We start from the raw sequence: 9,011 nt of genomic DNA, 5'->3' as shown, positions 1-9,011 counted from the left end.
TTAAATGTGCTAACCATTGCATATTCTTTGTTAACTATTGCATTAATACATAAATAAGAACTGATCGGTAAAGTAAATATATTGTCTACTGGCACACTTAAGACTAAGCATTAAGACTAGCTTTCAAATACAGTGTTTTTGGCGGTTAAGCCACAGATGTCTCTCCGTGGTTACCAGGGCTGACATTGAACGGCCGATTGCACGGGCCGTCTCCTTGGTAACCCGGAGAGACCGATCCGTGGCTCTGCGAAGTTCAGCAAAATCATCCATAGAGGGCCCCTCGACCTGATCTATTTCTCTTAACAGGTCAGCTTGGTACGCCTGCAAAAGAGCCATCGTGTGCAGGCTCGCACCAGCTCGACCCGCCGCCATATAAGCTCTGCCCACCAAAGCAGATGTAGTGCGACATGGCTTGGAGGGCAGCGCGGGTGATTTAAGGGATGATGCAAGGTCGGGTGAAAGATAACTGGCTAGAGCCTCTTCCACCCGAGGCATCATCCCATAACCATTCTCTCTAGCTCCCACAATGTCACTGTAATTCAACATAGGGGGGTTAGACAGGTGTGAAGAGAAAGGCCTGTTCCAAGATTTACACAACTCGTTGTGTAAATCTGGAAAGAATGGAAGGGACCGGCGAGAAGGCTGCGTGCGGTGCTGCAGGAAGCGCTCGTCGAGTTTACTTTTGGCTCGCGCTTCCTGCCTCTCTTGTGGCCAAGAAATATCGAGCTTGGCCACAGCCCACGTTACAATCTCCAACAGCTCATTATAATTAGGGGCAGGAAGAACAGTTTGATGCGTTTGGCTTAGATCCCCCTCCCCAAAACCAAGCACATCTAAATCCTCAGACTCAGATAGCTGTAAAACGGGGTCTTCATCCCGATCGGGAGAAGCGGCAGATGCGGGACCCGAACCGCGGGGAGCGCGCATTTGGCCATCCTCGGAAAATAAAGCCAAACGAGAACGCAGCGTTCTAGCTGGGAGAGATTCACAATGAACACAAGCATATAACTCTGAACACTCCGCCCACTCATTCCGCATCACCAGAATACTAATCATCTGCACCTGTCAACATCACCTGTCAGCAATCTGCACTCACTTCACTCACACCTTAAAAACCACACCACTTCATCTTCACAGTTGTCTGGTCTCGTTGATTAATACGACAACTTGACTCTCCTTCGGGGATTTCTCCAAAACCTGCTGTGTACTTACCTGCTGGGATACTCACCCGTCTGCAGTCAAGATCCAGTCTGCTTCTCCAGTTCAGTCCGCCTTCAGCCTGTCTTTTGTCTGCCTTCCACCTCTTCATCTCCACCCTGCATCAGATAAGAGACTCAGTTATCATCAACGCATCTATTTCTATTCATATCAAACTTCACACCAGCTACTCCCCTGCCGTATCTGTTCCTGAGTGCCTGTAAATAAAACCTCTTGATACGTTACCTGTTTGTGTCATTCTGATTTGTGACAGAAGACCAGACCATCATGCACGAACCGACAGATCACGGAGGAGAGGAAGTTTCACCCCCGGTCACAGTCCCGGATACTTCGCGGGACGTTCATCACAACCCCTCACCCCTCATCCGCCATCAATTCTTCTTCATCTGCCTCTGTATGTCCCATGGCCCAACCAGCGCCCTTCTCAGGTGAGGAGGGGGAGTGCAGCGGATTTCTGTTGCAGTGCGAGCTGTTCATGGAAATGAATCCGTCTAAGTTTCCCACCGAAAGAGCAAAAGTGGCATTTGTCATTTCCCTCCTCACTGGTCGAGCCCTTCTCTTGGCACATGCTCTGTGGGAAGATCACGCCCCAGTTACGCTATCTTTCTCCACTTTCACCGGACATTTCCGGGAAGTGTTCTCCCAAGCCACCAACGCTCTCTCAGTGCAGGATCAACTATTCCGGTTAAGACAAGGTAAATCTGTTGTTTCATCCTATGCCTTACAGTTTCGCACCCTGGTGGCCTCCAGCGGATGGAATGAGTCGGTGCTCATAAAAGCCTACCGTCATGGATTAAACCCAGAGATTCATTTACAGCCGGCCATTTATGACGATGTTATCGGGCTAGAGAGTCTCATAAAGCGCTCCATCCACGTGGATCAACGCCACACTGCCTGCCAGCTCGACAGCCCTGCACTGCCTCCTCCTCGTCCTGCATCTTCGCTAAGCCCTTCAGCACCAGAACCCATGGACGTCGGTTCCACCCATCTGTCTGCCGCTGAACGCCAACGTCACATCAAAACTATGACATCGGCAATCGGGAACTGCTGGCAATCAAACTCGCCCTGGAGGAGTGGAGACACTAGCTGGAGGGAGCAAAACATCCATTTGACGTCAACACCGATCATCGTAATCTGGAATACCTCCGAGATGCAAAGAGACTCAACACCTGTCAAGCCCGCTGGTCACTATTCCTCATCCGATTCAATTTCAAGGTCACTTACAGTCCAGGAGACAAGATAACAAATGCCGATTCACTTTCCCGTCTGTACCAACTTAACACCATCACCTCCAAACCGGAATCCATACTCCCTCTAGCCTTGATTGTCAGTCCCATCCAATGGAGTCTTGATGATCACATCGCCTATGCCACCCGGACAGAACCTGCTCCGCCGGGAGGTCCTGAGGGACGGACCTATGTTCCCACTCATTTGCGTCTGTCCCTCATGGACTCAGTCCATACATCTCCGGGCTCTGGACACCCAGGCAGCCAACAAACCCTCTTGCTCATACAACAACGCGGCCCAATATGACCTACGATGTCTCCCGATACATCAAAAGCTGCTCAGTCTGCGCCATGGCCAAAGTTCCTCGTCGCCTCCCAGAGGGAAAACTAGTGCCACTCCCTGTGCCCAAAAGACCTTGGTCTCATCTCGGCGTAGACTTCATAACCGACTTACCATCCTCAGACTCCCATACATGCATCCTGGTTGTAGTTGATCCCTTCTCAAAGGCCTGCAAACTCATCCCACTGCCTGGTTTACCCACTGCCTTCGAAACCGATGAAACTCTCTTCAATCACATCTTATGTCACTTCGGCATACCTGAAGATATCGTGTCTGACCGTGGACCTCAGTGCATATCCTGAGTCTGGAAAGCCTTCTTCAACCTCTTAGGGGTGTCAGTCAGTCCAACCTCAGGTTACCACATACAGTCCAACGGCCAGACTGAGCGGAAGATCCAGGAGATCGGGAGATATCTAAGGTCATATTGTCATGACCACCAGGACTGCTGGAGCCGTTACCTTCCCTGGGCAGAGAACTCCCTTCAGCAATCCACCACGGGTGTCACGCCCTTCCAGTGCATACTCGGCTTCCAGCCACCCCTGTTTCCCTGGTCAGGAGAGCCTTCCGACGTTCCAGAAGTCTGGTTCCAGGTGAGCGAGAGGGTCTGGGACTCAGCACACGTACATCTGCAAAGGGCTGTCTGGAGACACAAGAGCCAGGCCGATGCAAAAAGATCTGCCACGCCTTTATACCAACCTGGGCAAATGGTCTGGCTCATCCCTGCATCAGATAAGAGACTCAGTTATCATCAACGCATCTATTTCTATTCATATCAAACTTCAAACCAGCTACTCCCCTGCCGTATCGGTTCCTGAGTGCCTGTAAATAAAACCTCTTGATAAGTTACCTGTTTGTGTCATTCTGATTTCTGACAGTGTGTGTGTGTGATTGGAGCCGTGAATAAGGTCACTTATTCACACAGTGCTACTTTACAATTTTATTTGAAAAGTACCAAATTTGTTACTTTTGGAACAACCTTTTTACTGGAAGCACTGTTGATGCCTTCACAATCAATCAAAATCAATAAAAAATAACTGGGGTACAGAGCTTTTGTGTGTACAGGTCCTTCTCAAAAAATTTGCATATTGTGATAAAGCTCATTATTTTCCATAATGTAATGATAAAAATTTAACTTTCATATATTTTAGATTCATTGCACACCAACTGAAATATTTCAGGTCTTTTATTGATTTAATACTGATGATTTTGGCAAACAGCTCATGAAAACCCAAAATTCCTATCTCAAAAAATTAGCATATTTCATCCGACCAATAAAAGAAGTGTTTTTAATACAAAAAAAGTCAACCTTCAAATAATTATGTTCAGTTATGCACTCAATACTTGGTCGGGAATCCTTTTGCAGAAATGACTTCTTCAATGCGGCCTGGCATGGAGGCAATCAGCCTGTGGCACTGCTGAGGTGTTATGGAGGCCCAGGATGCTTCGATAGCAGCCTTAAGCTCATCCAGAGTGTTGGGTCTTGCGTCTCTCAACTTTCTCTTCACAATATCCCACAGATTCTCTATGGGGTTCAGGTCAGGAGAGTTGGCAGGCCAATTGAGCACAGTAATACCATGGTCAGTAAACCATTTACCAGTGGTTTTGGCACTGTGAGCAGGTGCCAGGTCGTGCTGAAAAATGAATTCTTCATCTCCATAAAGCTTTTCAGCAGATGGAAGTGCTCCGAAATCTCCTGATAGCTAGCTGCATTGACCCAGCCCTTGATAAAACACAGTGGACCAACACCAGCAGCTGAAATGGCACCCCCGACCATCACTGACTGTGGGTACTTGACACTGGACTTTAGGCATTTTGGCATTTCCTTCTCCCCAGTCTTCCTCCAGACTCTGGCACCTTGATTTGCGAATGACATGCAAAATTTGCTTTCATCCGAAAAAAGTACTTTGGACCACTGAGCAACAGTCCAGTGCTGCTTCTCTGTAGCCCAGGTCAGGCGCTTCTGCCTCTGTTTCTGGTTCAAAAGTGGCTTGACCTGGGGAATGCGGCACCTGTAGCCCATTTCCTGCACACGCCTGTGCACGGTGGCTCTGGATGTTTCTACTCCAGACTCAGTCCACTGCTTCCGCAGGTCCCCCAAGGTCTAGAATCCGTCCTTCTCCACAATCTTCCTCAGGGTCCGGTCACCTCTTCTCGTTGTGCAGCGTTATTTTGCCACACTTTTTCCTTCCCACAGACTTCCCACTGAGGTGCCTTGATACAGCACTCTGGGAACAGCCTATTTGTTCAGAAATCTCTTTCTGTGTCTTACCCTCTTGCTTGAGGGTGTCAATGATGGCCTTCTGGACAGCAGTCAAGTCGGCAGTCTTACCCATGATTGCGGTTTTGAGTAATGAAACAGGCTGGGAGTTTTCAAAAGCCTCAGGAATCTTTTGCAAGTGTTTAGAGTTAATTAGTTGATTCAGATGATTAGGTTAATAGCTCGTTTAGAGACTCTTTTCATGATATGCACATTTTTTGAGATAGGAATTTTGGGTTTTCATGAGCTGTATGGCAAAATCATCCGTATTAAAACAGTAAAATACCTGAAATGTTTCAGTTGGTGTGCAATGAATCTAAAATATATGAAAGTTTAATTTTTATCATTACATTATGGAAAATAATGAACTTTATCACAATATGCTAATTTTTTGAGAAAGACCTGTATATGTGACCATGTTGTCTAATCATTTTGTTTGAAAGGCACAATGAGCAAAATGAAACTTGATCAAAATTAATTCATTCTAAGGTAATAGAGTTACATGCTTTTATTTGTTAATCCTTTCATCTTGTCCACCTTCTCGCTCCTTTTCTCATCATTTTCCCCAATCTGAAATTCTCATTGTTTCTCTTTCATCCTCTGACTCCTTTAATCTAATTAAATCTCTCTTCTCCTCAAGAATTTCAAGGTTTGTCTGGTAAGAAGCTATATCTTTTAGCTAATAGATTATTTTACTACATCATCTGGACTCAAAACGCATATCTTCCCATTGGCGGTCATTTAAAATTAGCCCCTAACATACTTCTTTATACTGTGGTACTGTAGATGTTCTACATGTGCCTGGTTTGATTTCAGAGGGCTCAAGCATTACACTTTTCCTTGACTGCTGCTGCCTTCAATGTCTATAGATCGATATTAAATCACAATCTCATGAAAATGTCTAAGCATTTTATGAATTGTTGAATTCATTTGAGTTCATTAATGTTGTTGTACTTGAGACCTGACACCTATCATTTGGCTGGACCGGAGCACACCACATGACAATAACTGGAAACCAGGCTTACTTCCCCCCAAAGGAAAGCATTTACACTGTCTGAATCATTTAGACCCTCTTCAAATGTCTGTCTGTGATTTACACTCAACCTACTCAGGTCTCTGTCTTAACTTGGACTCAGCCTATTCAGGTTTTGATACTGCCATGAAACTAGGCTTGATTTACCTCAAAGTAAAGCATATTTACACTGAATCGTTCAGATCCACAGGTCTCTGTCTTTAACCAGACTTAACCTTCTCCTAGTCTCAGTCTTAACTCTGGCTCAACTTACACATGTTTCAGCTGGAGTTAACATAACCAGGTCTTGGGCTGGACTTGGAATCAAATAATATGATCTCGATTGCAATTTCTACAACCTCCTCAGACAACCATGAGGGTTAGGTTTAGATTATTTAGATGTTTTACCTACACAATCATAAATATTCTTAAGGGGCAGGCAGTGTTGGAGAGTAACGGAATACATGTATCGGCGTTATGTATTTAGAATACAAATTATGAGTAACTGTATTCCGTTACAGTTACAATTTAAATAGTTGGTATTTAGAATAAAGTTACATTGTTGAAATCAATGGATTACATGATGATACTTCTCTGTTTCATGAGTTTATTCACTCTCTAAATAAATTAAGGCAACTCCATGTGTGGCAGCTCTATGATTTGATAGGGGGAGTGTAAACTGAAACACAAATTTACACCTCTAAAATGCTCGACTACGCCACCCCAGAGGCAACATTACCAGGGAATCGCCTTTCAGAATGATTTAAAGCACACAAGTTCGGTTACGGCTGAGTCAAGATCAGAAACAGAGGTGTAGTACAAAAATATAATTTTATTAACAACCATTAAACAGCATGTACCAATAGTCAAGTAAAAAAAAGGATATCACAGACACACTGCTACACCTGCTCCAGGGCTGAGAACCACTGCCTATCCTCAAGAAACCACGGCAACCACACGTGCACTCACACTGCACCTCAAATGTGAACCACCGCACACGGAAGAGGAAACCGCCACCAAACAGAGAGGAAGGCTCGTCCACACACACACACACGGGTCTGGGTCCCCGACCCCCCTGGAGAGAGAGCGAAAGTTCCAATTAAACATACACTTATTCTCCTAAAACTTGGTACTCAAAAAGAAAAGAACATGCAATCTTAAACAACATATACAACACCTTAACAAACAAAATTAAATATTAAATGCACAACTAAGTAAATTCACAAACTGGGTCGAAGAGAGATTGCTTAATGACTGAGTTAAAGTACTGGGTAAGCAATTAACCAGATCACAAAAAACTCAACTATCCCACAAGAAAATAATAGTCAAAAAAATACACAGACGTATTTACCAAAAGAAGATACAAAAAAAGAACATACACAAAGCTGAGCCAACCAGGCTCAGGATGTTAAATAAACAAATTCACAGAGACGTAACTAGCACAAATAAAGAAAATTAATTCGCCATAATGATTCAACCATTTAAATTATACCAGGTCTTATTCACAGATATCATAAAGAAACAGAATAAAGAAATAAACCAATTAAAGGGAAACATTAAAACACAAAAGCACTTTCAATCTCGACATAGGCTAGTGAATGGCTAGTAATGGTCAAACCGTTTCGAGGAATTGTGGAGGAAGAGAGAGCGAGTTACGTTGCCGAATCTGCGACACACCAGGCGGCCACTCCACCAGACGTTTAAAGTGTCCAGCTTCGGAACTCACACATAACATCGGCAAAACGCCACGCAACAGCACGTGAGCACATTCCAAAGACACTACCGCGCCGCTTTTATAGTCTACTAAATCATGCAAAATAAACTATTTTATAGTTGTATCAGGTAGGCTACTAGCTACAGGGCTGTAACGATATGCGATATGAAACCGAAATCGCAACACTCAGATGACACTCAGTGTGTGAGAAGGCAGAATCGTGACAAACCTCTTCCAACTCCCAGAGTTATCCTTCCCGTCCAGATCCAATGCTACCTCATCTTTAAATTACTAATAGTATTATTTGAAGTTAACATTATAAAATATGTAGACCTACACCACAAAACCAGTTGAGGAATAATTGTTTAAAATTGAACAATTCCAGCGTTATGGACGTGATATTTGCAGTCAAAACTTGAAATATAAACTCTCAGAAAATGCATTTAATACCAATATATTGAAATGTCTGTTTATATATCCATACTCCCTTAATAAATGGACTCCAGACATTAGAAAAATATCTTTCTACACAAGTGTTTTATATTTAATATGAGGGAAATAAACTAGGATAAATTAGGCTACAATGCGCAAACCAAAAGTAATACTAACCACAGGATGAAGAACGTTTGGCTCAGTCTCCACAGAACATAAAATATTAATTTTATTGTATTTTTCTTGTTCGCATTTATGAATAAAAAACAATATTACAGACGTGACCACTCTGAAAGCGGCACTAAAAGACTGCTTTAAAACTTGCACAAAGCCTTTCTTTAAAGTGAATTTCGATTTGCATTAACTGTATCTTAATTTTAATCAATGTTTCATCAACCAATTGCCTGGATTTAATCAATAAGAAGTAAAAATAGCAGACAATAGATATCACGGCACGGAGGCGCCGGCGCATGAACTGGACCTCGTCTCATAAATGAACCGAAACTTAGCGTATAAGGTAGGCTAGCCAACTTGCCTCACAGACATGTCTACTTTTAAACAGAACAATTAAAAACGAAAGAAAACGGACTGCTCTCTGCTTATGTAATCCGTATGAAATGTGCATTTCTTTCTGGCGGGTTCACTAGGCTGCTAGTCAGCATCGTCAACTTCATCTTTTCAGCCGACACTATATTCAATCATTACTTTTGCTGGTTCTTTGTGACAGCTTTTAGGTGCTTTATTGGCAGCGCCACCCTTACATGTTACATGAACGCCTCACCACCAAATCACCGGACCAGTGACCACAACAT

General features: G+C 43.8%; 1 long non-coding RNA gene across 1 annotated transcript; it reads right to left on the bottom strand.

The window, feature by feature from the left end:
• Positions 1–6,865: 6,865 nt before the first annotated feature.
• LOC143728943 (uncharacterized) lies at positions 6,866–7,258 on the bottom strand. Its single transcript, XR_013199926.1, has 2 exons — positions 7,065–7,258; positions 6,866–7,029 (listed from the first exon to the last, which is right to left on the bottom strand). It is a non-coding gene; the product is annotated as an uncharacterized LOC143728943 (long non-coding RNA).
• Between the last annotated feature and the right edge of the window lie 1,753 nt (positions 7,259–9,011).

The sequence above is a fragment of the Siphateles boraxobius genome, unplaced genomic scaffold (assembly GCF_051911475.1).
Source record: "Siphateles boraxobius isolate OS27281-9 unplaced genomic scaffold, OSU_SipBor_1 8, whole genome shotgun sequence".
NCBI classification, from domain to species: Eukaryota; Metazoa; Chordata; class Actinopteri; order Cypriniformes; family Leuciscidae; genus Siphateles; species Siphateles boraxobius.
Note: the sequence above shows the minus strand (reverse complement) of the source record. Positions and strands in the feature narration are given on the sequence as shown.